This window comes from Heteronotia binoei, chromosome 2, assembly GCF_032191835.1.
Source record: "Heteronotia binoei isolate CCM8104 ecotype False Entrance Well chromosome 2, APGP_CSIRO_Hbin_v1, whole genome shotgun sequence".
In the NCBI taxonomy this organism is placed as follows: domain Eukaryota; kingdom Metazoa; phylum Chordata; class Lepidosauria; order Squamata; family Gekkonidae; genus Heteronotia; species Heteronotia binoei.
Window position 1 is genome coordinate 40727857 of NC_083224.1, and position 27242 is coordinate 40755098.

The following is a 27242-nucleotide window of genomic DNA, read 5'->3' on the forward strand; positions in this document are numbered from 1 at the left end:
GCTAGACTACTGTAAGCATTCCACATAGGTCTGTCCTCAAAGACAACTTGGAAACTTCAGCTGATACAGGACACTGGAACTCAATTACTGTTTGGAATTAAGTGGAAATGTCACATTGAACCTATCCTGCAGTCACTCCATGGGCTACCAATCATTAGAACATAAGAATATAAGAGAAGCCATGTTGGATCAGGCCATTGGCCCATCCAGTCCAACACTCTGTGTCACACAGTGGCCAAAAAAGAAAGGAGGTTCACAAGTGAGGCTAGAAGCCCTTCCACTTTGCATCCCCCCCCCCCCCCCACACCAAGAATACAGAGCATCACTGCCCTAGACAGTTCCAATAATATGCTGTGGCTAATAGCCACTGATGGACCTCTGCTCCATATTTTTATCCAAACCCCTCTTGAAGCTGGCTATGCCACCTCCTGTGGCAGTGAATTCCACATGTTAATCACCCTTTTATCCGTTCTAACCCTACTGCTCAGCAATTTCATTGAATGCCCACAACTACTTGCATTGTGAGAAAGGGAGAAAAGGACTTCTTTCTCTACTTTCTCCATCTCATGCATAATCTTGTAAACATCTATCATGTCACCCCGCAGCCGACGTTTCTCCAAGCTAAAGAGACCCAAGAGTTTTAACCTTTCTTTGTAGGGAAAGTGTTCCAAACCTTTAATCAGATTACTTTACTTTGCACTTGGCCACATTGAACCTCATCTGCCACGTTGATACCCACTCACCCAGCCTCAACAGATCCCTTTGGAGTGCCTCACAATCCTCTCTGGTTCTCACCACTCTGAATAATTTAGTGTCGTCTGCAAACTTAGCCACTTCACTGCTTACTCTCAACTCCAAATCATTTATGAACAAGTTAAAGAACATAGGACCCAGTACTGAGCCCTATGGCACCCCACTGCTTACCGTCTTCCACTGCGAAGATTGCCCATTTATACTCACTCTCTGTTTCCTGTTAATTAGCCAGTTTTTTAATCCACAAGAGGACTTGTCCTTTTATTCCATGACTCTCGAGCTTACTAAGGAGCCTTTGATGAGGAACATTATCAAAAGCTGTCTGGAAGTCAAGGTAAACAACATCTATTGGGTCCCCTTTGTCCACCCCCTCAAAGAACTGTAACAGGTTAGTGAGGCAAGAACTTTCCTTACAGAACCCATGCTGAGTCTTCCTCAATAACTTGTGTTCATCAATGTGCCTACTCATTCTGTCCTTGATAATGGTTTCTACCAACTTTCCTGGTATTTGTCAGACTGATTGGCCTGTAATTTCCCGGATCTCCTCTGGAACCCTTTTTAAAGATGGGGGTGACATTTGCTACCTTCCAGTCCTCAGGAACGGAGGCAGATTTCAATGAAAGATTACATATTTTTGTCAGGAGATCCACAAGTTCACTTGTGAGTTCTTTCAGAACTCTTGGATGTATGCCATCTGGACCTGGTGACTTATTAGTTTTTAATTTGTCTATCATTTGTAGGACCTCCTCTCATCATCTCAATCTCACTCAAGTCTTTCAACACCCCTTCCAAAATAAGTGGTTCTGGAGAGGGCAAACACTTCTCATCTTCCACAGTGAAGACGGAGGCAAAAAATGCATTCAGCTTCTCAGCCATTTCCCTATCTTCCTTCAGTAATCCTTTTACCCCTTGGTCATCCAAGGGCCCCACTGCCTCCCTGGCTGGTTTCCTGCTTCTAATATATTTGAAGAAATTTTTATTGTTGGTCTTTATGTTTTTTGCAATATGCTCCTCATGGTCCCTTTTTGCCTGCCTGATCACAGTCTTGCATTTGTTTTGCCACAGCCTGTGTTCCCTTTTATTAATTTCACTTGGACTAGCTTTCCACCACTTAAAGGAATCCTTCTTACCATTTACAGCTTCTGTAACTTTGCTTGTTAATCATGCAGGCCATTCTTATACCTGTTTGTATTTTATCTGAGCTTCTAGGATTGTAGTTTTAAATAGCCTCCAAGCCTCCCCAAGGGTTTTGACTGCATTTACCTTTCCTTTCAGTTTCCTCTTCACATGCCTCCTCATCTCTGAGAATTTACTCCTTTTAAAGTTAAAAGCGGTTGTGCTGGTCTTTTGGGGCAACTCCCTATTTATACAAATGGTGAAATCAATAATGTTATGGTCACTGCTCCCAAACAGTGCAATCACTTTTACATCGCTCACCAGCTCTTAGGCATTACTTAGGACCAAATCCAGGATTGCCCTGGTAGGTTCTGTGACCATCTGCTCCATAGCACAGTCATTGAGAGTGTCTAGAAACTCAATCTCTTTCTCTCGACCAGAATGCATATTGACCCAATCAATCTGCGGGTAGTTAAAATCACCTATTATGACACAGTTTTTACGTTTAGCCAATATCTTTAATCCTTCCATCATATTATAATCATCCTCTGTATTTTAATTTGGTGGGTGATAACGAACTCCCATAGTTAAATTTCCTTTTGGGACCTCTATTTCGACCCAAAGCTTTTCTAGAAGGGAATCTAATTCTCTGACCTCAGTCTTACTGGACTGTATACCCACTCTGATATACAGAGCCACCCCACCTCCAACTCTTCCCTCTCTATCCTTCCAATATAACATATCCAGGAATCACCGTGTCCCACTGATTCTCCTCATTCCACCAAGTTTCTGAAATTCCCACAATGTCTATGTTTTCCCCCAACACTAAATATTCCAACTCCCCAATTTTACTTCGAACACTTCTAGCATTTGTATACAAACATTTATAATTTCCCGTGCAAGTTAGGCCCGCAACCTTCCTCCTGCTGCTTTGAGACTTTGGCAGTCCATACTGTTTGTCATCATCTCAGTGGACAACTCTGAGCCATTACCCAGTAGAAAAGTAACAGCTAAATCTGGACCCAAAATCTAAAGTTGACAAGATCTGCCCTCTTTAAAGAAAATATCTATAAGATGGCATATAGGTGGTATTTAACACCAGAAAGGCTAAGTAAGATATACCCCAATTATTCTAACGCTTGTTGGAAATGTAAAAAGGTGAAGGGATCTCCATATCACATCTGGTGGAACTGTGAAATAGCCAAAAAATATTGGGCTTTAGTAAACACTTGGACACAGAAAATACTAAAAATTAATATTTGTCATACACCTGAGTTGTACCTACTAAATGTATGTAAAGGGAATCTAACTAAACACGACAAAAAACTTCTACTACATATAATCACTACTGCCAGAATTCTTTACACTAAATACTGGAAAAATTCCCAAATACCAACCAGAAATGAATTTGTACAGAGAATGCTAGAGGCTGCAGAAATGGATAACCTTACTGTTAGATTAAGAGGAGGCAATCTGCAAGAATCCAGAAAGACTTGGAATAAGTTATATCAATGGATAAATAAATTAGATAGTTAAAGAAAAAAGAATTGTTTTAGATATTACCTAGATGCTCCTTGGGGATGGGGGGTGGGGGGTGGAGGGGTATGATGATATGGCGGGGTTAGGTTTTGTTCTTTGAATTGTCTGTAAATGGAATTATGAAACGTTCAATAAAACCTGCCTTTTTCTTCAAAAAAAAAGAAAAGAAAAGAAAAGTAACAGCTAACCCTTCATCTCTTTGAGATGAGTCCTCCCGAACCAGAGACATTTCATCTCCTGTCGGCTTTCCCCCAAGATTTAGTTTAAAAACTGCTCTGCCACCTTTTTGATTTTAAGCGCCAGCAGCCTGGTTCCTTCTGGGGACAAGTGGAGTCCCCAGCTCTATTTTGTACAGTTCCCGCTTGTTCCAGAAAGCATCCCAGTGCCTAACAAACTTAAACCCTTCCTCCCTACACCATCGTCTCATCCACACATTGAGACTTCTAATTTGTGCCTGTCTCTCCTGCCCTGCACGTGGAACAGGTAGCACTTCTAAGAAGGCTACCTTGGAGGTCCTGGCCTTAAGCTTCCTGCCTAGCAGCCTAAATTTTTCCTCCAGGACCTCACGACTGCATTTCCCCACATCGTTGATGCCAACATGCACCACGACCACTGGCTCCTCCCCAGCACTGTCTATCAGCCTATCTACAACACGCATAATGTCCTCTACCTTCGCACCAGGCAGGCAAGTTACCATACGGTCAGTACATGGTTTTGCCACCCAGCTGTCTACTTGCCTAAGAATCGAATCACCAACTACCAAGACCCCACCCCCTCCCTGCCCAGGGATGGTTCCTTGGTGTGAAAGGATACTCACTCAACAACTGAAGAAGAGGTCCCTTCTGAGGACACATTCCCCTTGTCCTCAGCATGGTGCCCTGTTCCCTCTCGACCTTCCTGCTCCCTGGCAGCAATGGGGCTGCCATGTTCAGAGTGAGGCTCATCTAACACGTCCCCAGGAGTCTTCTCTGAGTGCCTGACTGTCTCTGCATCTCCAAGTCCGCCACCTCGGCCTCAAGGGTACGAACTCGTTCCCTGAGAACCAGGAGCTCCTTGCCTCGAGCACACACCCAAGACCTCTGTCCTGTGGGCAGATAGTCATACATGTAACACTTAGTACAAAACACTGGAAAGCCCCCACCCCGCTGCTGATATTCTACCTTCATGATAGCTTTTTAAAATATACAGTCCCCCTTTAAATCCTGTTGTGTTTATGTGGCTCTCCTTCTAGAGGGTCGACTTAACTTATTGGGAACACAAGGAAAATAGGGATCCGGGTTCTTGGTCTTTACAGAGTCCCCAGGCCAAGAGCCCTTTAGCTCACGCCAAAGGCTCGCGCTTCTGGCAAGGTGGAGCTTAATAATGCAAAGATGGTGAAGCCTCAGTCTGCCCCAGGAACACAGCCACTCCTAATCAATCAGCAACAATCACCTACAGCCCCCTCAAAACAAACAGCAGTTCCCCAGCAACCACACAAATTCAGAAATTCTCAGCAATCACACAACTCACGCTTCTCAGCAATTCCTCCAGCTGTTTAGAAAGCCAATCCTCACCCTTATAGCCTTCTTATCTGCTCTCTCTCAGAGCTCTCTGAAATGTGCCATTCATTGGTTCCATTCAAGGTGCTGCTTATTATTTCCTACAGTAACTTTCATGGTCTAGGAACCACAGATCTGCAGGATCACCTCTCTTGTTAGACTCATCTCTGAGCAAAGACTTCTGAAGATGCCACCCATCAAATGGGTAGGAACACTATTTGTTCATACCCTGGCATTCTCTGACACAACTCACATTCTGACTTAGCAGAACGTCTGATAAGGTCATGAAAGCTACCATAGTATTTTATCATTCTTCAGAATATGTAAAACAGGAAGCATTCTATAATAATGAAAAAGGTTGTAAAATATAGGCAATTTTAAGTGGGTTTTCCTTGCAATATATTACATGTTTTATTGCACTATTTTGCAATCTTGCAAATCAACTCTATAAGATTATTTCAATATATTATATTGTTTTGGTGCTTTACTCTCTAATTTTGTAGCCTGGTTTTATTTACTGTTAGTTGTACATTTGTATAGTCCTTGTTGCATTTTTTTTTTTTAAATGTTAATTTCTCAGCCAGAAAAGCAGACTATACATGAAGCATACAAACAAATAGACAAAATATATCCAGCTTCACAGGTAAAAGACTACTGGAATGCAGTTTGGTTTAAAACTTTAATTTGAAAAGCAACTCAAATATCTTGTATGACAGTCTCTAAACTTAGATCTGGAAAGATTAGATGATGTAATTATAAAGTACCCATTCCCTGCCTTTTGATTATAAGACTGTCTCTTAATGACCTTGAGCCAATCACACATTCTCAGCTCAACCTACCTCACAGAGTTGTTGTGATGATAAAATGGAAGACAGCAAATTGAAGAGACCCCCATTGAAGAGAAAGGCTGGTAGAAGCGAAATAAATATTTAATATAATTGTGTCCACAGCAGCCCTTTTCAATAGCACTTACATGCCACGTATTTTAATGATCACTTGGCCTGAGTAGTTAAGGAAAGGAATTGTTAACTTATATCAGAGGGTTGCCAACTAAGGATTGGGAAATTCCTGGAGATCTGATAGAATTTGGAAGAATTCATGGAGATCTGGTGCCGAGAAAGAGAACAGCCGGGATGCGATGCCATAAAGTCCACCCTCTGTGGCTGCCATTTTGCCCAGGGGAACTGACCTCTGAAGACTGGAGATCAGTAGTAATTCCAGGAGGTCTCTGGGTCCTGTCTTTGGGTTGCCAGGTCCCCCCGACCACTGGTGGGGATTGGGTGGTAGGGTTGCCACATTCAGATTGAGAAACTCCTGAGATTTGGGGATGGAGCCTAGGGAGAACAGACCTCTGTGGGATACAATGTCATAGAGTCTACCTTCCAAAGCATTTGTTTTCCTCAGGGGAACTGATCTCTATTCTGGAGCTGAGCTCTAATTCCCGGGAATCCCCACACCCCACCTGGAGGCTGGTATCCTTCCTTACCCCTCCTGGAAGCTAGCAATCCCATGGTCAGGCAACTTGCTATTTGCTTGGTTTTCACTAAATAAGCAGTGTTCCCTCTAAGCTGAATTAGTGTGAGCTAGCTCACAGCTTTTCTTAGCTCTGGAAAAATGGCCCCAGAGCAAACTAATTTATGCAGCAGCTCACAACTTTAATGCCAGCAGCAGAATTTTTGCTCACAAGACTCCTGCTTAGAGGGAGTACAGGTCATTAGGTAGTCCTTTGCGCCCCCCCCCCCCTGCCCCAATGGATAGAGAAGAGAGGCTGCAACAACCAGCAGGCGGGAAAACAGACAAGCTGGGAAGAGGGAAAGGAAGGCCGAAGAAAGCGCGCGAAAGGAGAGCGTGCTTGTGGAGTGCCCAGATAGTTGAGCCAAAAGGCCAGCCGTCCTCTCCTGCTGCTCTCATAGGCCGGGGGTGGGGGCAAGAGAAGAAAGGGCAACCTTCTGCGCAGCCCCGGCGGGGAAAGGGGCGCTGCTGCAACAGATGGTTCGAGGCATCCCCTTCTCTTCGTCCCGCGCTGACCAGTGGGAGCCCCTCGCCGGCGCGGCAAAGTGAGGGAGGGGCGGGGCTGAGGCCAAGCAGCTGTGTGGTCTTGCAGGGCGCGGGCTTGGTTTTGCAGGACATTGTGCCGCTTGGCTTGCAAGACCTGCCTCGTCTGCTCCCCTTTCCCCTCGCCGCTCCAGGCAGGCTAGCGGCTTCCCACCGGCTGGGGGGGGGGGAGGGGGTGCGCGAAAGGGAGGCAGCGCCAACCCCGCCTCCGTCTCTGTCCGGGTTCAGAGCGGGTCACAAGCGTCTCCTTGGCCCTGGCCGCAGGGGCTGCTGCTGCTGCAGACCAAAAAGGGGCTGCCTGAGGTAAGTTTGGGGAAGCGGGGGGAGGAACGCGCTCTCCGTGTGCTGTTTTCGCAATTTGACCTTGTTTCTGCACTTGAGGCGCCTCAGCCGAGCCGGGACACGCGCCTCGTTGCTCTCCTCGCACTGCAACCGGGCTGGGAAGGCAGAGCCTCCTCCGGTTCTCTCCCCCCCTCCCCGGCTTTTCCCCGCCCTCTCCCAGGCGCCCTGTGCTTTCTTGGAGGCCACAGTGAGTTCAGTGAAGTACTTCAAAAGGAGCTGCATTCTTAGGATCCCGACTGCCCAGAGGCAGCTTTTCTCCAACAAATGACCATCCTCCCCCAGTTATCCTTTCAGACGTTACAGCCAAGCCTTAGCGCCCCGCCCCCCGCTTTTGGATGCTGGGGACTCTGAAAAAAAAGTGTCTCAGACAGTGCAGAAGCAGAGCTGCCCCTCCCCTGTCCCTCCTTCAATTGAGTAATCACTGCCATGCACCCACCCCAGGCTCATTCCTGACAATGGCTGGTTTTAGAAATGAAGCACATTTCTCAAGGTAACAAACACACTCCCAGGACATCCCTCCTGTTACTTTAGAAACATTGGCCTGCCTTAACAGGTCTGCTAGGCAGCGGGAGCGGCATGATTGCTACAGACTTGTGTGACAACAGGTGCATCTTATTTGTGGTGAGAGATTGTGGTTATAATTTATGAACAATCTCTGGGTTTCTGGAGAAAGGTGATTCTCCATTTTTTTTTTTTTTTTAGGGTGAAGTGGCCTTCGGTCAGTGCAGATGTAACGGTTTTGACCTTGCAGGGTTATTACTATTTATGTATTTTATGCCTTGTTCTCCCCCCACCCCCATGGAGGCACAAAGCAGCTTACAGATTTGTTCTTCCCTCCTCAATTTCATCCTCACAATAACAACTTTGTATATTGGGCTGAGAGAAAGTGACTGGTCCAAGGCCACCCAGCAAGTTTCCATGGCAGAATGTAGATCTGAACTTGGATCTCCCAGGTCCTAATCAAACAACTAAGTGGTCATTTAAACCAGTGAATTTTTTTGTTTGTTTGCATCTGCCTGAAAGCATTTGGTGCATCTAGTTAAACAGCATTGCACCCAGTACAGTCACATAAGAGGAGGCATTGAACATGTCATTTTTATTAATTTGGTAAATTTATAGCCTACTTTTCTCTTGCGGAGCTCAGATGAAGCTCTTTATACTCACATGAAGAGAATTAATAGCCAAGCAATGTGAATGGACTAGAATACTGAATCAGACCCTTGGTCAGTCAGGCTCAGTATTGTCTACTCAGACTGGTAGCAACTCTAGGGTCTCAAACTGAAGTCACATTACTGACTGCCTGGTCTTTATAACTGGAGATGCCGGGGGTTGAACCTGGGACCTCCTGATGAGCTGAATTAGACAATTATTGGTCCATCTATATTGTCTGCTCACACTGGTAGTGGCTCTCTGAGTCTCAGGGTGAGTTCTTTCAAATAACCTACTGCCTCATCTTTCTTTTTAACTGGAAATGCTGGGGGATTGAACTGGTGACCTTTTGCATGCAAAGCAGATGCTCTGCTGCTGAGCCACAGCCTCTTGCCCAAATTCAAGGTTTTTGTACTTATTTATGCCCTACCTTTTTCCTCAAAGGGGACCCTAGTGGCTTTCACCTTTCTCCTTTCCTCCATTTTATCCTTATCCTCCACTTGCAGCTGCTGGAATGGCCTTGGGTCAGCCATAGCTCTCGCAGAGGTTGTCCTTGAAAGGGCAGCTTCTGGGAGAGCTCTCTCAGCCCCATCTACCTCACAGGGTGTCTGTTGTGGGGGAGGAAGATAAAGGAGATTGTGAGCACTGCTGTGATTTGTGCACTAGTTACCGGTTGCATTGCTGACAGATGACAAGGACACAGTCATTGCAAACCATGAATAAGTGAATCATCACATATACAGATTGCAACCACCACAGTAGAAAATGTCTCAGTACTAATGTGTATCTAATAATTGCCAACTTTAATAGTCTTGCATGTCCCATGTTTGAGTGGAGGGTAAGATCTTTACCATTTGATTGTGCTGTATGTAGAAAATCTTAGTGATGGCCACAGGAATAAACATCTTTAAAAGGGGACTAGATAGATTCATAGGATAGGTCTATCAGTAGCTGGTTACTAGTCATGGTATTAATCCTCTGAATCCCAGAGCCAGGAGGCAACACAAGGTCTCTATGCTCTGTTGACTAGGAACTGATTGGCCACAGGATGCTGGACTTGATGGACCACTGGTCTGTTCCAGCAGGGCTCTTATGTTCTTGTGTGCTTCATTTGTTTTCAGTGAAGCCATGGGTGAATGACAGTTCTGTTGTTGTTTTTCCCCTGTCTTGAAACTTTCAGTCTCCACCTGTATTTTCTACCTGTTTCAGAGAACATGATAGAATTTTCTATTAAGAATTTATGTAGCTGCTACTGGAAGGACAAGTAGCTTAAAAAAACAACTGTGGAAAGGTATCTTTATTATTGTCCTTGTTGCATGGATCATTTTATTGGTTTATTTTAAGCTAACCATTTAGGATCTCAGACTTTAAACAAAGATTGCAATCATTTGTTGTTTAAACTGTTGCTGGTTAAGGAAATTACATTTCAAAATAGTCCAAAATAAAAGTTGTAAACACTTTAGAAGTGACCTGACTAATTATCACAGAAAGTGGGCTGCTTGAGAATCCTTGTAAGTGTATGTGATGATTGTGGTAGAAAGTGTTGTCACAGGCGTGACCTTGTAAGGTTTTCAAGACAGGAGACATTCAGAGATGGTTTTCCATTTCCTGCCTTTGTATAGCAACCCTGAACTAACTTGGTGGTCTCCCATCCAAGTACTGACCAGGGGTGACTTCTTAGCTTCTGAGATCTTATGAGATCAGGCTAGTCTGGATACATGGTGGTTCATTGTCCAAAATAAAAACATTGGGAATACCTCACTGGTAGTTCTAGATATTTTCACCATTCCATGGAGTATGTAAACAAAACCATTACCTTTGTCAAAGCTTGAGGGTATGATGTTTTTTCTCCATGATAAGTATTTTCTCATATTCTCTAGGTAACTGGGGTCAGTACTGCTGAAGTTTCATTTCTTTTCAATTTTTTTTACTACATGTGTTTAATAAACTGAAGTCCTGTTGACAGCATGAACACTACAATTACCTTCTGAAGTAACAGGAACTATATAAATTGTTATGAGCGCTGAATGTATGGGAGTATGTCTTTTTATGTCCATAACCAGCCTTGAACTAAGGACCTTGGATCTACAGCAAAACATCTGTCCCTCCTAAGCAGATACTCTCCTGCCATATGTATATAAACCAAAATGCAACTGCATAGTTGCATTTATGGTGGCAAAGGATAATGGCTGCAATCATTCTAGACCTGTTTTATTGAAAAAAGGAGTGAAGAGAACATTGGATGCAAGCCTAAGAAGAACATGCCATCAGGTTGCAATGACTCATGGTGACCTTAACTATGGGGTGTTCAAGGCAAGAGAGGTGGTTTGCCTTCTTATAATCTTAGAACTAGCAAGAGATGACCAGTGATAGATACTAAGGCTTGGATCTGAGCAAAGGTGTTAAGATTGACTGGCATATCACTTAGATGGAACGCTGTAGACAGATAGTAAACAGGAAGTTAGTGTATATATCAGAGAGAGAGAGAGAGAGAGAGAGAGATATCTGAAGCTAAAACAGGACCAGGGACAGCTCCAAGAAAGCTGACCAGTTGTTTCAGTATATAAATGGTGTCCTTTAAACAACAGCATCATGGGGATTTTCTGTCTGACAGTCATTCTGTTTCTGTTTGACAATGTTGCATTTTCATTTCACTGTTTCTCTAAAGAGTTCCAAGGGGTCTCCTCTCTGATAGTTTTTCACTGTATCTTCATAAATATATGAGATAGGTTTGTTAGGAGTATCACACAAAGAGCTTCACAGCTGAATGGAGATTTGAATCCCGGTCCCTGCTGAGTCTAGTCTAGCACCATTACACATCACTGTCTCGTTACCACTGGTTCATCCTCAGGGCACTGTTGCAATAGTTCAGAGCCCCCCACTATATGAGCAGGCCTAATCATTTGGGACCTTACTATCTGATGGTACAGATCTTTGTGACTGAGCTTGTCTGTGTAGTGGCCGGCATTTAAATTTTATGGAAGAAATCTGCAAAGCTACTGCTCTTACACTGTTGATGTAGTGTGTAAAGCAGGGGTGGCCAAACTTGTTTAATGTAAGAGCCACATAGAATAAATGTCAGATGTTTGAGAGCTGCAAGACATGGACATCAGATGTTTGAGGGAGGGAGAGAAGGAAGGAAAAATAGATGGTGGGGAGGAGGGAGGGGAGGAGAGGTGAAAAGAAAGCAACTTTAACTTTAAATGCATTCTCTGAGCTTCAGGCTAGCTAGACTTGGAGAAGGAATTTAAAGAGACAAATGCCTTCTCCAAGCTGGCTGATAGGACAGTGGGGGCTTCGAGAGCCACACAATATATGTGAAAGAGCCACATGTGGCTCTCGAGCCATGGTTTGGCCACCCCAGTGTAAAGGATGCTAAGATACAGAACTAAACAAAGGCCACTGTATTCTTTTTTTTTCCAATAACCGTTATTCTTTATAAACCAAGCAAGTACAACAATAAACAATTAATACTGCAACAACAATAACTACAAAGCCATATCCCAGTAAAGAAACACAAAAACCTATTAAAGTTAATATCTGTAAGAAGAGAGTAATTGCATCTACCAGGAAGGAGGTATCTGGGAGTTTCTCTTCAGAGACCAGTAGTTTAGGTACAGCCACCATATTTCCACAAAAAATGGTCTTCCCTAGGGTTTATACAACTGTTACTATGATAAGCTATCTTCTCCATAATTTAAATATTCCATAGTTTATCAAACCACAAGTCAATTGTGGGTGGATGCTTAGCCTTCCATTGAGATGCTATAGCCATTCTAGCTGTAGCTAACAAGAATTCTATAAATCTCAGTGTAAACCATGATATACTGCTCTCTAAGTTTCTATTAAGTAATAACACCTCTGGACAATGCTGCATATTGAAGACATTGTAACCCGGGACAGAATGGATTGACTTAAAGAGGAAGTGACCTGGCTTGAGCCCTAGCATTTCTAAAGTATTCATTAGCCTGCCATTGTGGAAGCTTGCATGAACCTTGAACATGCTGAATCACTCAGATATTTAGGTTGCTCACTTGAATGGTTGGAATCTCTAGCATCAGGGCCTAGATTGGTCATTGAGTCAAGAAGATCCTGTTTCAGACAGGACCTGGAGAAGATCGGAAGTCTCCAGCATGAAGCTCACGAGCCACCTGCTGCAGAGTATTGTGTGATATTTTTCATTACTTGGAAATAGCTTTCATTATAGTAAAGGTTAGTGACGCCTGCTGGACTATGCCTTCAAAGAGCAGTATTTCTTAATCTGTGTTGGTATAGGCTCCTGCTTGGGGGCAGTGTTGTGACAGTCACATGAAAAGTTTCCACATGTCCTGATACGAAGATGCTCCATGAACTGGAGCATCAAGATAACTCCAAGACAAGGATTTGAAATCATTTCCTTCCCCTCAACCCTACAAGTACTTCCTCTATGTACCATTAGAAAGTGCAAGATATTTTGAAAAGATGACCTCTGTATTCCGCCAGGAATAATCCATTCCTTGTAATTCTCTGTAGTTAAGAATGTCACAGATGTTTCATTGTGTCATAGAAAAGTGGTGACCTCTTCTATTTAATGTCTGATAGCACAGTGCTACTTACAGCACAGAACATTGAAGAGATACATGCTCTGTCCACAAGCCTTGCTAACTAGTTTAGACAAAAAGAAGTAATGGGTAAAAAAAACATGGGGAGAGGAAGGTCGAATTGCGGCAAAGCAGAAAAACTGAGTCCTTGGTTGTTCTCTTAAAGGTAAAAAAAGGTAAAGCTAGTCCCCTGTGCAAGCACCAGTCGTTTCTGACTCTGGCGTGATGTTGCAGCATGATGTTTTCACGGCAGACTTTTTACAGGGTGATTTGCCATTGCCTTCCCCAGTCATCTACACTTTCTCCCCAGCAAGCTGGGTGCTTATTTTACTGACCTCAGAAGGATGGAAGGCTGAGTCAACCTTGAGCCAGCTACCTGAACCCAGCTTCTGCTGGGATTGAACTCAGGTCGTGAGCAGAGAGCTTGGACTGCAGTACTGCAGCTTTACCACTCTGCACTATGGGACTACTTCTCTTAAAAGGGTTGTTTAAAAAGTTGCTTTAAACAAGCAGAGGAAGAAACCTAATTTAATATCTGGACTGAAAAAAGAAAGTGAATTTCGGGTTCCATATGTTCTTCTTTTACATGTGCAGCTGCTTCTTTGGATCTCTCTCATAAGTGAAGATGACAAAAGGAGAAAAATGTAAGCCACTTTGGGTTCCCAATAGGCAGAAAGGTGGGAAATCAGTCAATCAGTTCTCACAAAATCTTGTAGTTTAGGCTGAGGGTGTGTTACTGGACCAAGGTCACCCAGCAAGCTTTCATGGCAGAGAGGGGATTCAGACCTGGATCACCAGATCCTTGTCCCACATTCTAACTGCTGCACCACTGACCCTCTTGCAAACGTGCAAATTCTAGTCTGCAATTATTTTGTTAATTCCAAAATTCACTGTGTATCCCAGCAAGTCTTTCTTTTCATATTAGGCTACACTTCTTTGATGTAGTCAATCCTCCAAGAGTTTACAGTAGGCCCTGTAAGCAGAGCCCTGTAAACTCTTGGAGAATTGGCTACATCAGAGGGATGTAGCCTAATATGCGAAGGAGTTCCTGCTACAAAAAAAGCCCTGGTTATATTCAATCCTTTGCACCACACCAAGTATATTATAATGTGCAAAACACTCACTTAAGAGAAAAGATTAACTCTTAATTGCTCTCAGGGCTTTTTTTGAGCCGGAGTGCAGTTCCAGCTGGCTTGGTGCCAGGGGGTGTGGCCTAATATGCAAATAGACTCTTGATGGGCTTTTTCTATAGAAAAGCCCTGTTTGAAACAATGGTAATGTCAGTAGTGTGTGGCCTAATATGCAAATGAGTTCCCACTGGGCTTTTTCTACAAAAAAACACCCTGACTGCTCTTATTCCAAAGTCATGTTCCATTCTTGTCAGGATAGGTGTGTGTTCTTCCCCCCTGCATACCTGGGTGGTGACACCTATTATGGAGAAACTCATGCCTTACCTGAAGGCAGCCTCATTTGTTGTGTTCTTGCTATGCCTTCGACCATAAAGTTTGACCATAAAAAAATTGGGAGTTTGTTCAGAACTGCAATGAATGCTAGGTGCATATGGGTACATTTCTTCATATTCACTGTTCATTACCTTTATCTTTCCTCTTCTTCATTGTTCCCTGCTGTCAAAATTTAGACTCCAATCTCTTTTGGAGAGCCAGTTTGGTGTAATGGTTAAGTGTGCGGACTCTTATCTGGGAGAACCGGGTTTGATTCCCCACTCCTCCACTTGCACCTGCTAGCATGGCCTTGGGTCCGCCATGGCTCTGGCAGAGGTTGTCCTTGAAAGGGCAGCTGCTGTGAGAGCCCTCTCCAGCCCCACCCACCTCACAGGGTGTCTGTTGTGGGGGAGGAAGATAAAGGAGATTGTGAGCTGCTCTGAGACTCTTCGGAGTGGAGGGCGGGATAGAAATCCAATATCATCATCTTCTTCTTTGGGACAAGGAGCTGTCTGTTTTGCTTATGCTACCTTGTAAAATGCCATGTTGGTGATGCTGTACAAACCAGTTAATCAATTTTAATCATAATGATAATGAAATCCAACATACTTCAACTCATTTTTTAAGGAATAGTCCAGAAAGAAACGACATAGGGATCATAAAAAAGAGGAATTAAATACATATACAATTCAGAACAAGGCTTTTACAATATGGCGTGGATTTCATGATAAATCTCTGCTGACAGAAAGGATTTCCATCAGCAGAACAGGAGATCATCACCTCTGCCCCACTGTAGCAGCCCAAAATGATCCCCCAAATGCTGCTCCTGCAGGACAGAAGATATCCAGGGAAGAAGCAGAAGGAAAGGGGAACTGGGGGTGGGGGGAGTCCTGTTAGTGGGATTTTTTTGGATTCCAGCCTATCAGCCTGAAGCAGAATTAGACTCTAGGTCCATTTAATTTAATGGACTTAGGAAGGTATAGTTGTGCATTGGATGCCTTCTAAAGTTACTGCATTCCATCCCCCACCTCACATTCCTCTTCTTCTGGTCATGATTTGGCAGTGATAGGCAGGCTTGTAATACTACATAGTGATGCAGATTGGAATGACTGCAGGGAGGGGGGTGTCATAGTACAATTATGGTGTATTTTTGTACAATAATATAATATATCACATTTTTATTTGACTCTTGGAATACTTTGAATTATTCCCTTCTTTTGTCTCATAGTGGGGGAGGTGTCCCCCCCTTTTCTCTTAAATTCAGGAAGTGAACATGTCTTTGCTTCTGGAATATTAAAAGGCTTCTCAAAATGCAGATGGCTTTTCCATTGCAATATGTAATACTGAGATTGTTGTTTTTTCATTAGACTGTGAATTGGAATCCTCTTATTGCTTGCAGATCTCCATATCTCACTGTGCCAGGTGTGTATTATGTGTACCTTGAGGTTCAGTTGTTCAGGAGTTGCTCTTGTTCCAAGAGGCCTGTTAATGTAAAGAAAAGTGAGACACTGTTTTGCATGCAGGCAGATGTTTGGAGGGGGAGAGGTAAGAGAAAGAACTTGTGTGGAACAAGATTGGTTACCCAATGAAGTGTTTTCTCCCTTTGGCTAGGACCTTGGTGCCAGTTTTTTGGACCAATCTATTCAAGACACATTTCATATCAGAGTCCTCTTCACAAATAGGTCTGTAGTCTGAACTGGAGTAGGTATACTGCTGTGTCTTAGCTTATTTAAGATCACAAAGTACAATCGCAGTGTCTATAGAGTATTCACTTCATCGATTTGTTAAATAAGTTCAGCATTCAAATATATCAAAAGTCAGAAATAGCCCCACTGCATTGTGCTCTTAAATGGCATGTTTTCAGATAGCAGAAGGAGGCAAGAAAAGATAGGGAATTTGTTCAAGAAAAAACAGGCATGAATACTCTGGGGTTCACAGGCTTGCTGTGTTTTTGTGAAAATGAACTTTTAATTGCTCTGTCTGTGCCTGGTATTGGCAGTGTGAAACTATTTCTAGTTGTCCCTATTCAGTAGGTGCTGAAATTTTATTTTTGTAGGGTTTTTTTAAAAATAGGTAAATTGTTTATAATAAATGTTTACCAGATGCTCAAACATTCTGTTGTAATTTTCTGACTATTTGATGCCAAATTTCTTGGTCCATAATGAAATCAAACAGTTTTGCTAATATAAAATGAAAGATTCTGAAAACTCTTGTAGTTGGGAACCATGGCCGTTTTCCCACTCACGTTTTACTGGCGCCACGACCATCCTGACGCCGGCGAATCTGCCTGGATTTCGCAACAGAAGCGCCGGCGCTCCCAGAAGCGCCGGTGCTTTCCGTCGCTAAGCCAGCGCAAACGTTTTCCTGCATCTTTGCGATTTCCGTTTGCGCTGGCTTAGCGACGGAAGTAGCCGGCGCTTCTGGGAGCGCCGGAGCTTCTGATGCGAAATCCAGGCAGATTCGCCGGCGTCAGGATGGTCGTGGCGCCAGTAAAACGTGAGTGGGAAAACGGCCCATGTTTGTATGCCATGAGTTATAACCAATGGTGCATTTCCATTCTATGTAGAAATCTACAGGCATTCACATTTTTGAAAAATAAGATTTTGATGCAGAGTTGGCTTGCATTTACATATGAGAGGAGTAGTTCCCCAATATAAAAGTCTTCTTTTTTTAGAATGCTTGGGAAGTATACAAGTAGTTTGCAGTGCAGTGCAATAGTGCTGAGAAAGAGGGAACTTAAAAACCCATTGGAATCTTAGCTGTGAGGCACAAATGCCTGTTGGATCATGATCAAGCATTTAACAGTTCCTTATGTTTTGCTTAGCGTGGGGTCTTCTCAAGACTTGCAGAATGAAGACTGTACACAGTTGCTGATAAGCTAACTATATACAAGGTTTATTTACAATATTTATACAGACTGACAAAGTGCTCCGCCAACACATCCACTATACACACACCACAAGCAGAACAGGTCTATAGCACATTTATACAATTCAGTACCCAGTCAGCTTAGTGCTGAGTCACTAAGCACTACCCCATTACACCACCTTGGCTGATGCAACCTGGAGCAATGCCAGCTTGTTCAGCTGTCATTTAGACCATGCAGATCTACCTGTGGTCTGTAGACTGGATATACTGACACCTTGATGGGCTGTACCAGCTATTTTATCTCATGGAGGCTACTGGTCCATCTCTCATGGTTGTTATCCCCACTGTTATTGATTACTTTCACTTCATGTTTAATAAATGTACCTGCTTTTATCTGTTGTGTCTTGAAGTAGTATGACCAGAGCCAATTTGCGTGTCATCTTTTATTACATAGGCCCTGAATACATATGCAAGCACTGTATTTGATGTATACAATTCTCTTTCCTGTTAGAGGTGTGTATTCACATGTCCTTCTTCCTCCAGCCCCAATTGTAAAAGACAGGATATGCTGCATATTCTGAAAGGCTTAAAATGGGATGAAATTCTCAAAGATTGTACCACTCATTGAAGAGATCCTCTCTCCATATTTCAGGCACATGTTTGGTTAAATAATTGCATAGTGGATTAAACACTAAACTCTCATCTTGGTTACTATTAAATGGCTGTACGTTTCCTTGATCTTTCAATTTCCATTTTGTTGGCATTAGTTTCTATGCCTTGGCCTTTGATGCCTGTCTGCTCAGCCAAACTCAGGCAAGTTCTGGCCAGACTGTCTGTAGGAGTTGTTCTGGAGGTATTTGGAGAAGAAAGGAGAAAAACAGGGCAGAAGAAAATGAAATATCAGGTGGTTTTACATGATTTAAATTTGGGTTGCCAACCTCCACAAGGTGGCTGGAGATCTCCTGGGATTGCAACTGATATCCAAGTGACAGAGATCAGTTTCCCTGGAGAAAATTGTTGCTTTGGAAGGTGGATCCTATGACTTTATATCACACTGAAGTCCCTTTCCTCTATTCTCCCCAGATTTCACCCCATAAATCTGGGAATTTCCCCGCCTGGGAACTCTAACTTTTAACCCTGAAGGAGAAACAATGAGCAGTATTCCAGTCGTGGACAAGAAAAATGGTGATGCCTGGCTCAGCGGAAAATTCAAAGAGAAATTTTCCCATAACCAGTTCAGTAATGTTTATGCTGTTTCAATCCAATCAATGATGCTTTAGGTACAATGGTCACTTTTAGTGCAGTGCTCACTGTCAAACGAGTTAGAGGTAGGAGGCCTCACTCCTCTTTTGGAAGGCTAATGGATATATATTGCACATTGATAGCTACTGTTTTTCCCTTTACATGAATGTAACTCCTTATTTCTTCAAAGGTCCTTGGAAAAGGTAAAGGAAATTGCAAAGAATCTTGCCTTTATTCTACAAATTTGGAGGATTTTTGTTTAAACTTAGCATGTAGCTGTTACTCATATGGACATGTTCAGTGGCCTAAGCATGTGATTAAATCATACTTTTTGAAATGCTGTCCTTACTAAATTAGCTAGCATGCAATATTTGAGTTATGTTGTCCCCATAACCTCTGCTGGGAACCAAATTCACAACTGGAGAAGTTTGTCTTAATAAGAGACTATAGGCTTTGTTTGTTTGACTTATACCATGCTCTTCCTACAAATTGCTGTGAGTAGCTTACACAGAGTTCCCAGGTGGTCTTCCATCTGGGCAATTTATAGGGCCAGATCTTATTAGCTTTGGTGTGACAACTCTTATCATATGCCTTGAGACCATTCTCAGACAGCCATGTGTAAATCAGGTTTATGTGTTAATCGGAGTCACAATGTGATATTAATGGATCTAACATTGCAGCGTCAGCAATATTAACTAATTTCCTCATTTGCATCTGAGGCATTTGTTTGGTAAAAGGATCATTAAGCGTATGCAAACATTCTATGCACTGCGTAAGGTCTTTAGGCTCTGGCAAATGATGAATGGGAAAATTAGAGGTTGCAGAAAAATGTAAATATCGTTCTTTGTAAACCTGTTCCCTGGCAAGAATGAAATATTCCCCCTTTAAGCAATGAAGCATTCATTATATTCTTTTCACATCAGTGAAGAATGCCTGAGACTGTTTTACATACTTGATTTGTCCCTTTACTTTTTTTTTTCTTGAGCACTCCTGTTGTATTGGGATTTGTCTTGGTTTTGTTAAACAAGAGCTCCAGCAGTGCACTGTAGGAAGAAGTGCCATAACTCCAATTAACTCCCCTGCTATAATCTTTTGAACAATTTTAGAGCCGTCTTCTCATGTTTTTCATATTAACAGTCATGGGTCATTTGCCAAATGTTTGGTTAAATAACTGCATAGTGGATTAAACACTAAGCTCTCATCTTGGTTACTATTAAATGGCTGCAGGTAACTATGCAAACCTACCTGAACAATGAAGGGCTTGCTAGGCAACTGAATTACATCTTAGCTCCAAGGGGGGAAATTCATTTACTTTTATTGCAGTACTTTTGTATATCTCTCATTTGGAAGAAGGAACCATGGCTCAGTGGTAAAGAATCTGCTTGGCATGGAGAAGGTTACAGGTTCAGTTTCCAGCATCTCCATCTAAAATGATTAGGTAGGAGGCAATGTGAAAGACCTTTACCCAAGATTCTGGAGAGCTGCTGCTAGTCTGAGTAGATAAAACTGACCCTGATGGACCAATGGACTGATTCAGTATATGGTGCCTTCATGTTTTCATATGTGTTCATGACACCTGTAGGCTGAAAAGGCCCCCTATCATTTAGTTCAAAGTGTTCTAGGACAAAAATGTCTTCCCTAAGAAAAAGCTAAGCTTTCTGACAGATCTTGCTGCAGCTACAAAGGATCTCTTTAAAAGCTTTGAAGAGGTGTGATGATGTTTGCTGGTGGAAGACCATGTACTCTCTCTTGAAGTGGAATTGACTGTTCAAGGTCTAATAATTGCTTTTGTTTTTCATGACCTGGCCAGGACCTTGGTACTGAAACTTGGTAAAACCTAGGTCCATCCTATTTCTGCAGCCTGATATCTCTTAGCTGGAGATGGACATTGTGTTTCAAACACCTAAGCGCTGGAGCCTCCCTTTTTTCCACTCAGGGTGCTAGCTACAATTTTTGGGGAGCTGTTTAAACCTAAAAAGGTGCATGAGAAGAAAGGGTTAAGCATGCTCTTTTCTTCAGGAGCCCTTCCCTATTGTTCCAAAGTAGCCTCTTGGAATTTCCCACTGGTTTTGTAATGTGGAATATTAATCACTGAACCATACAAAATCCGTCTTCTCCCATCAAAGTTCTCATGATAGCATTGGGTGCAGTGGCTTTGAGTAGGAAAACCATATAGGGTTTTAGGGATAAACCCCCTTCCCCCACCCCTGCATGGTTCCAATCTGATTTTGGGACATATGCACTTGTAATTTATCAATTAAAGATGAGTGGAGATATGTGATCTGTATCGCACATCTGGTTTGACCCCAAAGCAGTATAACACCAGCCCAAGAGCAACCTTTTGACTTGATCTGGGACAGACTTTGGGTTTTTGAAAATTATAAATTGTGAGGAGCATGTTTAGTTTGACAAAGTTGATGGACCTCTGTATTCTTCTGCACTCATAGACCAAGATGCACCCTTACTCAGCTTTGTGCTCTTCTTCCACCTCCTGACACCAATAATTGGAGAGGGTTTTCATCCAGTGCTTTCCAACAGCTTTTATTCCTGTAGCTGGAACCAGCTCTCATCGTTTGCAGGAAGCCAGGGGCAATGTGTGCTGTTTTGATCAAGAATTCTGTATCCCATCAACCATCATTCGATCTTGTTGGCACTTTCCCCCTCTTTTGTCAGGTTTACTGACACCTTCATAACACAGGATTGAAAAACTGAGGTGGTAACAAATTGGGAAATGATTTTGGCAAGTTTAAAAACATCTGTTATTGCAAATATCTGATTTACTATTGCAGTTCTTGAACTGCTGAAATAACACCAAAGAATTCACTTCTTACACTGATTTTATCATTCTTCTTCATCCATTCCAAGAGTGGCTTCATGTTGCCACCGGTGTCTCTGTGCAAAAAGTATATTCATTTTTAATATACAGGGAACGCTTGCAACTGCTTGAATGTGTGTGGTCAGTTACAAACTGAGGCTTGCAGGTGTGACACAGGCACACAGAGTGGAATCAGTCTGGACAAGGGCAAAAGAGGTGATGTAATATAATGATGGTTATCAAAATAATACTAAATTATTATTTAATATTAAATTTAATGGTTGTGAGTTATTAAAATGTGGAATTTGCTGCTAGAGGATATAGTGATGGCCACAGGTATCTCTCTCTCTCGGCTTGACCGCAAACGAAGATTTAAGAAAGGTGCAGTAGTCCACGTCTGCTGCAGGCTCGCTGGTAGCTGACAAGACCAATGCGGGACAGGCAGGTCCGGCCACAGTGGCTGCAGGGAAAAGTCTGATTTGGGGTTGGTGCTGTAGCAGTACGATTGGTTGCTGTAGCAGGTATACAGTTGGTGCTGTAGCAGGTATAAACAGCAGGTATAAAAGGGAATTAGACAGATTTGTGGAGGATAGGTGTATCAGTGGCTACTAGCTATGGTGATTAAAGGGAACCTCTATACAGAGACTATCAGCATCTGAATCCAAGTGCCAGACGGCAACATCAGGGAAAGTTCTTGGGCTCTGTGCTTTGTTGTTGACCATCCTGAGGAACTGATTGGCCTCTGTGTGAAGCAAAATACTGAACCAGATGGACGACTGTTGGTCTGATTCGGCAGGGCTGTTCTTATATTCTTCCCATTTGAAATAATTAGGCTTCTTAAAAGCTATTTGTTGGATTCTCCCCCCCCTCCTTCTTACTCCAAGGAGCTTACGGTGGAATGAATGGTTTTCCTTCCTTTATTTTAGCTTCACAGCAACCTTGTGAGACACATTAGGATGAGAGAGAACAACTAGTGTAAGGTCATCCAGTAGCTGAGTGATGATTTGAAACCAGGTCTCCTGAGCTATACTGCAGTATCCAATCACCTGGTCATGAAAGTTTTCCCACATCCTTTCCCATTCCTGCAACCCCTTCTGATCCCTGAAAAGATCATTCCTGGATTGCCGTATCTGTGTGAAGGAAGAACTATGTGGGTTGGTGGACTGGAATGAGGAGGGACAAGGGGATGAATTTGACCCCTTTCCTCAGTGGAACAGTGCTTGCAGAAAAGGAGAGGGGAATGATTTTGCCCTCTAGCCCCCAACCCAAGTGATAGTTTCTTTACTAGAGGAATGATCTTCTTGGGGGTTGAAAGGGGCTTCAGGAATGGAGAAAAAAGTGGGGAAGACCTCATGTTCTGTGCACAGAGTGATCAAATACTGTTCAGTATTCTGATTTCTTTACTGTACTGAATCTCTGATGAAACACTAGTAGTTATCTGCTTTGACAACCACTTAATAAGAGTTGCATGCAGTTCAGAGTGGCACCATTGTAGCTTCTCTGTGCCTGCAGCTTGACACAATAGAGCATATTCAGCTATTGAATAATGCTGCAGACAAGGAGAAAATCAGACTATAACTCTGTCCAGCTACATCTGATTAATTGGTAGCAATCAGACTTTTGCATAACAGCTTCCAATCTCATTCATTGTAGAACAGCAAGAACAGCCTGTGGCAGCATTCTGTTTGTTGTAGTTGCAAACACAACTTGTTGGCCATGCTTGTATGCTCCTTTCCTTCTCTGCTTCCTTCCCCTCATTTTTCATAGCACCATTAAAAGCATTGACGTTGGGGAAGCCTTCAGTGAGAATTCAGTTTGCTGTCCAAATGCAGACACTCAGGCAGACTGGAGTTTGTTTCCTCTGCGGAAGGTGGGATTCTAAATGAGGGCAGAATCCCAGTTTATGGTGGGAAATGTGCAGTATGCTCAGATGACTGCATTGCAAACTAGAGTTTGATCAAAGGCTTTCCAAACTAGAAAGCTTTCAGTTAAATACCATGAGTGCGGAGAAGGGGAAGGAACAGAGGGAGCATATGAACATATCTAACAATATTTTGGGCCCCATCACAGGCAAATGCAAGCTTGCCGTGGCATTTGGTGCCTAAGTAAAGAAGACCTGGAATTTTAGTGACAGCCATCTTAAATATTCTCAACTATTCTTAACTCATCTCCGATTTTACCAATAATTCTGTTGTTGTTGTTATTGTGTTTTAATATATAACAATAACAACAACAACAATAATAGGATTTAATTAATTGCTTCATCCTGGCCAAGGCCAGGCTCTGGGGGATGAACATCAGATCAAATATAACAAAATTAAAGCAGTGCTTTGACAATAAAAGTTTCATCTTCGATAGGTTCTGCTAGTTTACATTCATTTTCATCAGACCATTGGAGTATATGGGGGGAAGGAGCACTTCTGGAAGGGGAATGGTTTGGATAAGAAGCGCCACTGTCCTCAATCAAAAGCTTGGTACAACATCTCTGACTTACAGGCCCTGCAGAATTGTAAGAGATCCTGCAGGGCCCAGACGTCATCTGGCAGAGTTCCACCAGGTAGGGGCTGGGACCGAGAAGGCCCTGGCCCTAGTTGAGTCTTCTTTAGGGTTGGGGATTACCAACTGATTGTTTCCAGAAGAGCACAATGCCCTACCAAGTACATAGCAGAGAAGACGGTTCCTCAGATATGTTGGTCCTGGATTGCTCAAGGCCTTGAAAGTGAAAGCCAAAATCTTGAACCTGACCTGGTACTCAACCAGAAGCCAGTGAATCTGGCACAGCACAGATTGGTGGCAGTGGGTCCATCTGCACGGATGTTAAAATTCCCAAGGATCAATAATCATTGGAACTCCAAGGCCCACCTGGCAACTATTTTCATCAGAAGGCTATCTGCTGGTGCGCTAGGCGGTTGGTACACCATATAGATAGCCACATTCTCCTCAGTCTCCCACAGTAGGCCAACACACTCGAACCCCATTTTCTTTGGGATGGGGAGTGGTTGGAAGGAGAAAGCCTCCTGGATAATCAGCCCCCCCAACCCCCCGCTTCCAGGTATGAGACTGATGGAGGACTGAAAAACCTGGTGGGGCAAGTTCTCTCAAGGCCCTCTTGAACCCAGGTTTCAGTCACACAAGTCACATCCATATCATGGTCTGCAAGATAGTCTTACAGCATCCTGGTCTTATTATTAATGGATCTGGCATTGCACAGCAGTAGGGCTGAAGGGAAGTTCACAATCCGATGGTTATAAACAATTTTATTAGTAACATATGGTAGCAAAGTTATATCTATATCTTACAACTTAAAAAAGGAAAAATTTATCTACCCCATATCTTACTTTCCCCCCGCCCCTCCTCCCATTACTTGACCCCCGCCAGTGTTATTTACTTAAAAAAAAACACCAAATATTAAAGGTACCCTTAACTATTTAAAAAACCAAAAGTTATACTCTTGTTTTAAAAACTTAATCATTATCAAAGATTGTCCAATGTCCCTTTATTTTCCACTCTTTTTTACGTATCTTCTAAACTTCTTCCACTCCAACTTAAAAAGTTCTAAATCATAGTCTCTTAATATTCTAGTTAATTTGTCCATTTCACTCCATGACATAACTTTTATAATCCAGTCCCATTTCTCTGGTATTTTTTCTTGCTTCCACAACTGCGCATACAATGTCCTAGCAGCTGAGAGCAAGTACCAAATTAAAGTTCTATCTTTTGGAAATTTTTCCATATGTAGTCCCAACAGAAAAGTCTCTGCAACTTTATTAAACTCATATCCCAAGATATTAGAAATCTCTTGCTGAATCATCTGCCAAAACATTTTAGCTCTTTCACAAGTCCACCACATATGGTAGAAAGAACCTTCATGCTTTTTACATTTCCAACACCTGTCTGGGAAGTTCACAATCCATTTCATGGGATGGGATGAAGGTTGGAAAGCAACTGAGCATATGTGTATCTCCACCCCCTTCCATGCCAAGACCTTCTCCCTTCGTCATATTGCCCTTTGCCCTGAATGACTGGTTTCTCCAGCCCAGAGTTGGCACCTAAGATAATAATAATAATAATAATAACAACAACAATAATCTTTTATTTATATCCCGCCCTCCCCGCCGAGGCAGGCTCAGGGCGGCTCACAAGACATGTATACCATGATTATAATACAATTCATATAGTCTCTCAGCTTGGCTTCGCGAACGAAGATTTAAGAAGGGTGCAATAGTCCATGTCTGCTGCAGGCTCGCTGGTGGCTGACAAGACCAATGCGGGACAGGCAGGTCCGGCCACAGTGGCTGCAGGGAAAAGTCTGATTTAGGGTTGGTGCTGTAGCAGTGCGATTCTTCCTCAGTCTCCTTTTGTCCTCAAGACCAGCTATGCGTACGTTCTCAAAGGAAGAGACAGCCTGGTGGATGGGGTGTCTCCATGCTTTGCGATCTGAGGCTAGGTCAGACCACTGGTGATGGTTGATGCGACAGGTGCCAAGGGATTTCTTCAAGGAGTCCTTGTACCTCTTCTTTGGTGCCCCTCTATTTCGATGGCCGGTGGAGAGTTCGCCATACAGGGCAATCTTGGGAAGGCGGTGGTTTTCCATCCTAGAAATATGCCCTGCCCAGCGCAGCTGCGTCTTCAGCAGCAGTGCCTCGATACTGGTAACCTCCGCCCGCTTGAGGACTTCAGTGTTGGTCACAAAGTCACTCCAGTGGATGTTGAGGATGGTGCGAAGGCAGCGCTGATGAAAGCGCTCGAGGAGTCGCAGGTGATGACGGTATAAAACCCACGATTCGGAGCCGTAGATGAGGGTTGTCATCACAACCGCTTTGTAAACATTGATCTTTGTGGGAAAAAAAGGCACAAAGGCACAATTCATATAGTAAAATACAATTAATAAATACGGTTAAAAGACAGTTACATAAGTATTTAAAAAACCACAATAATTGAAGGTGCTACATTACAGTAATATATATATATATTCAGATGGCCAGATGTCCCTTTCAGAGTTCCACCTTATAGGCTTGTTGAAAGAGGACAGTTTTGCAAGCCCTGCGGAACTGGTTAAAGTCCCGCAGGGCTCGCACTTCCTCCGGTAGCTGATTCCATCAGTGGGGAGCCATTATTGAGAAGGCTCCCTCGTTGCTTTCAGTTTGGCCTCCCTTGGTCCAGGTATTTTTAGGAGATTTTGGGAACTAGATCTCAGCGCTCTCTGGGGAACATATGGAGAGAAGCGGTCCCTAAGGTAGGCAGGTCCTTGGCCATATAGGGCTTTAAAGGTGATAACCAGCACCTTGTAGCGAACTCGGAGCACAATTGGGCATGATCTCAGAATCCATCCCCCACCTCTCTCATCCCCCCCCCATCAACGACTGGAGTTCACAAAAACCCACAATATATGCACAATTACAATCGCTAGTTAATCACAGTAATTTAAACAGTAATATATATATAACAGTAATATATGCCCTGCCCAGCGCAGCTGCGTCTTCAGCAGCAGTGCCTCGATACTGGTATATAACACTATATATAACTATATATAACACTATATATATATATATATATATATATATAACACTATCCCCACCCAAATTTCTCTACTGGCTAACCCTCCCACACTAGCAGACCAAAACTTTAGAAGAAGCCTGCAGATATATACCTCGCCCTTCTCTCTGAATCAGAGACTCAGAGCGGCTTACAATCTCCTATATCTTCTTTCCCCACAACAGACATCCTGTGACGTGGGTGGGGCTGAGAGGGCTCTCACAGCAGCTGCCCTTTCAAGGACAACGCCTTTGATAGCTATGGCTAA

At 43.1% G+C, this 27242-nt stretch overlaps 1 protein-coding gene across 1 annotated transcript in view; it reads left to right on the forward strand.

Moving 5' to 3' along the window:
* Positions 1–7070: 7070 nt before the first annotated feature.
* SULF2 (sulfatase 2) overlaps positions 7071–27242 on the forward strand; it is a 448960-nt gene continuing 428788 nt past the window's right edge. Inside the window, exon 1 of the mRNA XM_060230836.1 lies at positions 7071–7304. The gene's annotated coding sequence lies outside the window, so the exon portion shown is untranslated. The remainder of the gene's footprint in view (positions 7305–27242) is intronic.